Genomic DNA, 8,530 nt, shown 5'->3' on the forward strand with positions numbered 1-8,530 from the left:
ATAAGGTGCTCAGTGTTTGCACACACTGGCAGCTCCACTCCAAGCACCATGCACGATCTGCATGTCTTTGGTTACCGTTAAATCTTACATGTTGATAATTTCTATCTGAAATCAGCTGGGCCTATTGTCTCTTAAAAAATGCACTGGAAAAAAAAAAGCAACCTGCTTTGATTTAACCTGTATTGTTCCTCAGTTTGCTTATTATAGCAAAGCAGCCACAAGACAGCACCACAATCCTTTGTGATCTTATGCCAACCACCTAGCCTCTCTGAGCTATAAATCTGTCATCTGAAAGTCTCTTCTTGGAGTTTCTAACTATAGAACTGCTGACTTTTGGACCCAAGATTCATGTGTAAGTTATCTGCAAGGTCATGAGAAGCCTATGTCAATAAATTGAATTCAATTGGTCTACTGCAGGTTGGGTTCTCCAGAATCAGGGCTGAGGTAAGAGACTGAGGGAGTTGTTTATTAGGGATGAATGCCTGGGAAGGGAAGGAAGAGGGAGCAGGATGGGGCAGAGGGAGAAAATGAATAGTGATGCATGACAAAGCCTCAGCCAACCCAGTGAGGTTATATGGAGTGAGTATTGTCCATCAGAGTATCCCGAATGGGGCAGGTATAGCCAGGCCGTTAAACCTGCTTCATGATCTCAGGTGCTGTGGCTTCCTATAGCTGAGCAGAACCCAAGTGGCTAAAAATTAGAGATTGTCTGTTTAGCACACTCTCTGCAGTGGGTCAGCAAGTTCTTTCTTTTTTTAAAAAAATAAATTTATTTATTTTATTTATGTATTTTTGGCTGCGTTGGGTCTTCGTTGCTGCGTGCAGGCTTTCTCTAGTTGCGATGAGTGGGGGCTACTCTTCATTATGGTGTGCAGGCTTCTCATTGCGGTGGCTTCTCTTGTTGCAGACCATGGGCTCTAGGTGCACGGGCTTCAGTAGTTGCAGCATGTGGGCTCAGTAGTTGTGGCTCTCGGGCTCTAGAGCGCTGGCTCAGTAGTTGTGGTGCACGGGCTTAGTTGCTCCATGGCATGTGGGATCTTCCCAGACCAGGGCTCGAATCCGTGTCCCCTGCATTGGCAGGAGGATTCTTAACAACTGCGCCACCAGGGAAGGCCAGCAAGTTCTTTCTTGAAGAGGGATCTAGATGCTGCATTTCTGTGTCTGCCATATAGTTTCAAATTGATGGTGCCCTCTGGGTCCTAGCAGTAGAAAATATTTTCTGGGAAGAATTTTTCCTGATTCATGCCTCTTAGATTAAGTTCATCAAAGTATAAGTTCAAAATAATAAAGTATCAAACATGTAAGCAAATAAGCCAGTGTGAGAGAGAATCAGAAAAAAATAATAAAACATTTAGACGCCACACAAGACTTGAATACTGACTATAAAATGTTAGCTTAAAATGAATTTTTAAAGTAAAGATAGGGGGTCCTCGGGAAGATGGCGGAAGAGTAAGACGCGGAGATCACCTTCCTTCCCACAGATACAGTAGAAATACATCTACACGTGGAACTGCTCCTACAGAACACCCACTGAACGCTGGCAGAAAACGTCCGACCTCCAAAAAGGCAAGAAACTCCCCCCGTACTTGGGTAGGGCAAAAGAAAAAAGAAATAACAGAGACAAAAGAATAGGGACGGCACCTGCACTAGTGGGAGGGAGCCGTGAAGGAGGAAAGGTTTCCACGCACTAGGAAGCCCCTTCGCGGGCGGAGACTGCGGGTGGCAGAGGGGGGAAGCTTCGGAGCCACGGAGGAGAGTGCAGCCACAGGGGTGCGGAGGGCAAAGCGGAGAGGTTCCCGCACGGAGGCTCGGCGCCGAGCAGCACTCTCCAGCCCGAGAGGCTTGTCTGCTCACCCGCCGGGGCGGGCGGGGCTGGGAGCTGAGGCTCGGGCTTCGGTCGGATCGCAGGGAGAGGACTGGGGTTGGCGGCGTGAACACAGCCTGAAGGCGTTAGTGCACCACAGCTAGCCAAGAGGGAGTCCGGGAAAAAGTCTGCAGCTGCCGAAGAGGCAAGAGACTTTTTCTTCCCTCTTTGTTTCCTGGTGCGCGAGGAGAGGGGATTCAGAGCGCTGCCTAAACGAACTTCAGAGACGGGCGCGAGCCGCAGCTACCAACGCGGATCCCACAGCAACAGGGGCGCAGAGGGAAAAACGGAGAGATTCCCGCACAGAGGCTCGGCGCCGAGCAGCACTCTCCAGCCCGAGAGGCTTGTCTGCTCCCCCGCCGGGGCGGGCGGGGCTGGGAGCTGAGGCTCGGCTTCGGTCGGATCGCAGGGAGAGGACTGAGGCTGGCAGCGTGAACACAGCCTGAAGGGATTAGCGCACAACAGCGGGCTGGGAGGGAGACCGGGAAAAAGTCTGCAGCTGCCGAAGAGGCAAGAGACTTTTTCTTGCCTCTTTGTTTCGCGGCGCGCAAGGAGAGGGGATTCAGAGCGCCGCCTAAACGAACTCCAGAGAAGGGCGCGAGTCGCGGCGATCACCGCAGACCCCACAGCAACAGGGGCACAGAGGAAAAAAACGGAGAGACTCCCGCACAGAGGCTTGGCGCGGAGCAGCACTCACCAGCCCGAGAGGCTTGTCTGCTCCCCCGCCGGGGCGGGCGGGGCTGGGAGCTGAGGCTCGGGTTTCGGTTTCGGTTGGATCGCAGGGAGAGGACTGGGGCTGGCGGCGTGAACACAGCCTGAAGGGGTTAGCGCACCGCAGCTGGCTGGTAGGGAGTCCGGGAAAAAGTCTGCAGCTGCCGAAGAGGCAAGAGACTTTTTCTTGCCTCTTTGTTTCGCGGCGCGCAAGGAGAGGGGATTCAGAGTGCCGCCTAAACGAACTCCAGAGAAAGGCGTGAGCCGCGGCGATCAGCACGGACCCCAGAGACGGGCGTGAGACGCTGGGGCTGCTGCTGCCGCCTCCAAAAAGCCTGTGTGTGAGCACAAGTCACTCTCCACATCGCCCCTTCCGGGAGCCTGTGCAGCCCGCCACTGCCAGGGTCCCGTGATCCGGGGACAAGTTCCCCGGGAGAACGCACTGCCCGCCTCAGGCTGGTGCAACGTCACGCCGGCCTCGGCCGCCGCAGGCTCACCCCGCCTCCTCTGTACACCTCCCTCCCCGCGGCCTGAGTCAGCCAGAGCCCCCGAAGCAGCTGCTCCTTTAACCCCGTCCTGTCTGTGCGGGGAATAGACGCCCTCAGGCGACCTACACGCAGAGGCGGGTCCAAATCCAAAGCTGAACCCCAGGAACTGTGCGAACAGGGAAGATAAGGGGAAATCTCTCCCAGCAACCTTAGAAGCAGCGGATTAAAACTCCACAAACAACTTGATGTGCCTGCATCTGGTGAATACCTGAATAGACAACGAATCATCCCAAATTCAGGAGGTGGACTTTGGGAGCAGGATATATTAATTTTTCCCCTTTTCCTTTATTTGTGAGTGTATATGTATATGCGTCTGGGTGCGATTTTGTCTGTATAGCTTTGCTTTACAATAGCTTTATTTTACTTCACTATATTATAGCCTCTTTCTTTCTTTCTGTCTTTCTTTCTATTTTTTCTCCCTTTTACTCTGAGCCGTGTGGACGAAAGGCTCTTGGTGCTCCAGCCAGGCATCAGGGCCGTGCCTCTGAGGTGGGAGAGCCAACTTCAGGACACTGGTCCACAAGAGACCTCCCAGCTTCACGTAATGCCAAACGGCAAAAATCTCTCAGAGATCTCTATCTCAACATCAAGACCCAGCTTCACTCAACGACCAACAAGCTACAGTGCTGGACACCATATGCCAAACAACTAGCAAGACAGGAACACAGCCCCATCCATTAGCAGAGAGGCTGCCTAAAATCATAATAAGGCCACAGACACCCCAAAATACACCACCAGACGTGGACGTGCCCACCAGAAAGACAAGAGCCAACCTCATCCACCAGAGCTCAGGCACTAGTTCCCTCCACCAGGAAGCCTACACAACCCACTGAACCAACCTTAGCCACTGGGGACAGATACCAAAAACAACAGGAACTACGAACCTGCAGCCTGTGAAAAGGAGACCCCAAACACAGTAAGATAAGCAAAATGAGACGACAGAAAAACACACAGCAGATGAAGGAGCAGGGTCAGAACATACCAGACTTAACAAATGAAGAGGAAATAGGTAGTCTACCTGAAAAAGAATTCAGAATAATGATAGTAAGGATGATCCAAAATCTTGGAAATAGAATAGACAAAATGCAAGAAACATTTAACAAGGACGTAGAAGAACTAAAGAGGAACCAAGCAATGATGAAAACCACAATAAATGAAATTAAAAATACTCTAGATGGGATCAATAGCAGAATAACTGAGGCAGAAGAAAGGATAAGTGACCTGGAAGATAAAATGGTGGAAATAACTACTGCAGAGCAGGATAAAGAAAAAAGAATGAAAAGAACTGAGGACAGTCTCAGAGACCTCTGGGACAACATTAAACGCGCCAACATTCGAATTATAGGGGTCCCAGAAGAAGAAGAGAAAAAGAAAGGGACTGAGAAGATATTTGAAGAGATTATAGTTGAAAACTTCCCTAATATGGGAAAGGAAATAGTTAATCAAGTCCTGGAAGCACAGAGAGTCCCATACAGGATAAACCCAAGGAGAAACACACCAAGACACATATTAATCAAACTGTCAAAAATTAAATATAAGGAAAACATATTAAAGGCAGCAAGGGAAAAAAAACAAATAACACACAAGGGAATCCCCATAAGGTTAACATCTGATCTTTCAGCAGAAACTCTGCAAGCCAGAAGGGAGTGGCAGGATATACTTAAAGTGATGAAGGAGAAAAACCTGCAACCAAGATTACACTACCCAGCAAGGATCTCATTCAGATTCGATGGAGAAATTAAAACCTTTACAGACAAGCAAAAGCTGAGAGAGTTCAGCACCACCAAACCAGCTTTACAACAAATGCTAAAGGAACTTCTCTAGGCAAGAAACACAAGAGAAGGAAAACACCTACAATAACAAACCCAAAACATTTAAGAAAATGGGAATAGGAACATACATATCGATAATTACCTTGAATGTAAATGGATTAAATGCTCCCACCAAAAGACACAGGCTGGCTGAATGGATACAAAAACAAGACCCATATATATGCTGTCTACAAGAGACCCACTTCAGACCTAGAGACACATATAGACTGAAAGTGAGGGGATGGAAAAAGATATTCCATGCAAATGGAAATCAAAAGAAAGCTGGAGTAGCAATTCTCATATCAGACAAAATAGACTTTAAAATAAAGACTATTACAAGAGACAAAGAAGGACACTATATAATGATCAAGGGATCGATACAAGAGGAAGGTATAACAATTGTAAATATTTATGCACCCAACATAGGAGCACCTCAATACATAAGGCAAATACTAACAGCCATAAAAGGGGAAATCGACAGCAACACAATCATAGTAGGGGACTTTAACACCCCACTCTCACCAATGGACAGATCATCCAAAATGAAAATAAATAAGGAAACACAAGCTTTAAATGATACATTAAACAAGATTGACTTAATTGATATTTATAGGACATTCCATCCAAAAACAACAGAATACACATTTTTCTCAAGTGCTCATGGAACATTCTCCAGGATAGATCATATCTTGGGTCACAAATCAAGCCTTGGTAAATTTAAGAAAATTGAAATCGTATCAAGTATCTTTTCCGACCACAACGCTATGAGACTAGATATCAATTACAGGAAAAGACCTGTAAAAAATACAAACACATGGAGGCTACACAATACATTACTTAATAACGAAGTGATCACTGAAGAAATCAAAGGGGAAATCAAAAAATACCTAGAAACAAATGACAATGGAGATACGACGACCCAAAACCTATGGGACGCAGCAAAAGCAGTGCTAAGAGGGAAGTTTATAGCAATACAAGCCTACCTCAAGAAACAGGAAACATCTCGAATAAACAACCTAACCTTGCACCTAAAGCAATTAGAGAAAGAAGAACAAAAAAACCCCAAAGCCAGCAGAAGGAAAGAAATTATAAAGATCAGGTCAGAAATAAATGAAAAAGAAATGAAGGAAACAATAGCAAAAATCAATGAAACTAAAAGCTGGTTCTTTGAGAAGATAAACAAAATTGATAAACCATTAGCCAGACTCATCAAGAGAAAAAGGGAGAAGACTCAGATCAATAGAATTAGAAATGAAAAAGGAGAAGTAACCACTGACACTGCAGAAATACAAAAGATCATGAGAGATTACTACAAGCAACTCTATGCCAATAAAATGGACAACCTGGAAGAAATGGACAGATTCTTAGAAAGGCACAAACTGCCGAGACTGAACCAGGAAGAAATAGAAAATATGAACAGACCAATCACAAGCACTGAAATTGAAACTGTGATTAAAAACCTTCCAACAAACAAAAGCCCAGGACCAGATGGCTTCACAGGTGAATTCTATCAAACATTTAGAGAAGAGCTAACACCTATCCTTCTCAAACTCTTCCAAAATATTGCAGAGGGAGGAACACTCCCAAACTCATTCTACGAGGCCACCATCACCCTGATACCAAAACCAGACAAAGATGTCACAAAGAAAGAAAACTACAGGCCAATATCACTGATGAACATAGATGCAAAAATCCTCAACAAAATACTAGCAAACAGAATCCAACAGCACATTAAAAGGATCATACACCATGATCAAGTGGGGTTTATCCCAGGAATGCAAGGATTCTTCAATATACGCAAATCAATCAATGTGATACATCATATTAACAAACTGAAGGAGAAAAACCATATGATCATCTCAATAGATGCAGAGAAAGCTTTCGACAAAATTCAACACCCATTTATGATAAAAGCCCTGCAGAAAGTAGGCATAGAGGGAACTTTCCTCAACATAATAAAGGCCATATATGACAAACCCACAGCCAACATTATCCTCAATGGTGAAAAACTGAAACCATTTCCACTAAGATCAGGAACAAGACAAGGTTGCCCACTCTCACCACTATTATTCAACATAGTTTTGGAAGTGTTAGCCACAGCAATCAGAGAAGACAAAGAAATAAAAGGAATCCAAATCGGAAAAGAAGAAGTAAAGCTGTCACTATTTGCAGATGACATGATACTATACATAGAGAATCCTAAAGATGCTACCAGAAAACTCCTAGAGCTAATCAATGAATTTGGTAAAGTAGCAGGATACAAAATTAATGCACAGAAATCTCTTGCATTTCTATACACTAATGACGAAAAATCTGAAAGTGAAATTAAGAAAACACTCCCATTTACCATTGCAACAAAAAGAATAAAATATCTAGGAATAAACCTACCTAAGGAGACAAAAGACCTGTATGCAGAAAATTATAAGACACTGATGAAAGAAATTAAAGATGATACAAATAGATGGAGAGATATACCATGTTCCTGGATTGGAAGAATCAACATTGTGAAAATGACTCTACTACCCAAAGCAATCTACAGATTCAATGCAATCCCTATCAAACTACCACTGGCATTTTTCACAGAACTAGAACAAAAAATTTCACAATTTGTATGGAAACACAAAAGACCCCGAATAGCCAAAGCAATCTTGAGAACGAAAAATGGAGCTGGGGGAATCAGGCTCCCTGACTTCAGACTATATTACAAAGCTTCAGTAATCAAGACAGTTTGGTACTGGCACAAAAACAGAAATATAGATCAATGGAACAGGATAGAAAGCCCAGAGATAAACCCACACACATATGGGCACCTTATTTTTGATAAAGGAGGCAAGCATATACAGTGGAGAAAAGACAGCCTCTTCAATAAGTGGTGCTGGGAAAATTGGACAGGTACATGTAAAAGTATGAAAATAGAACACTCCCTGACACCATGCACAAAAATAAACTCAAAATGGATTAAAGACCTAAGTGTAAGGGCAGACACTATCAAACTCTTAGAGGAAAACATAGGCAGAACACTCTATGACATACATCACAGCAAGATTCTTTTTGACCCAGCTCCCAGAGAAATGGAAATAAGATCACAAATAAACAAATGGGACCTAATGAAACTTAAAAGCTTTTGCACAGCAAAGGAAACCATAAACAAGACCAAAAGACAACCATCAGAATGGGAGAAAATATTTGCAAATGAAGCAACTGACAAAGGATTAATCTCCAAGATTTACAAGCAGCTCATGCAGCTCAATAACAAAAAAACGAACAACCCAATCCAAAAATGGGCCGAAGACCTAAATAGACATTTCTCCAAAGAAGATATACAGATGGCCTACAGACACATGAAAGAATGCTCAACATCATTAATCATTAGAGAAATGCAAATCAAAACTACAATGAGATATCATCTCACACCGGTCAGAATGGCCATCATCAAAAAATCTAGAAACAATAAATGCTGGAGAGGGTGTGGAGGAAAGGGAACACTCTTGCACTGTTGGTGGGAATGTAAATTGATACAGCCACTATGGAGAACAGTATGGAGGTTCCTTAAAAAACTACAAATAGAACTACCATACGACCCAGCAATCCCACTA

The sequence above is a fragment of the Balaenoptera physalus genome (genome assembly GCF_965194825.1).
Source record: "Balaenoptera physalus genome assembly, chromosome: 8".
NCBI lineage: Eukaryota > Metazoa > Chordata > Mammalia > Artiodactyla > Balaenopteridae > Balaenoptera > Balaenoptera physalus.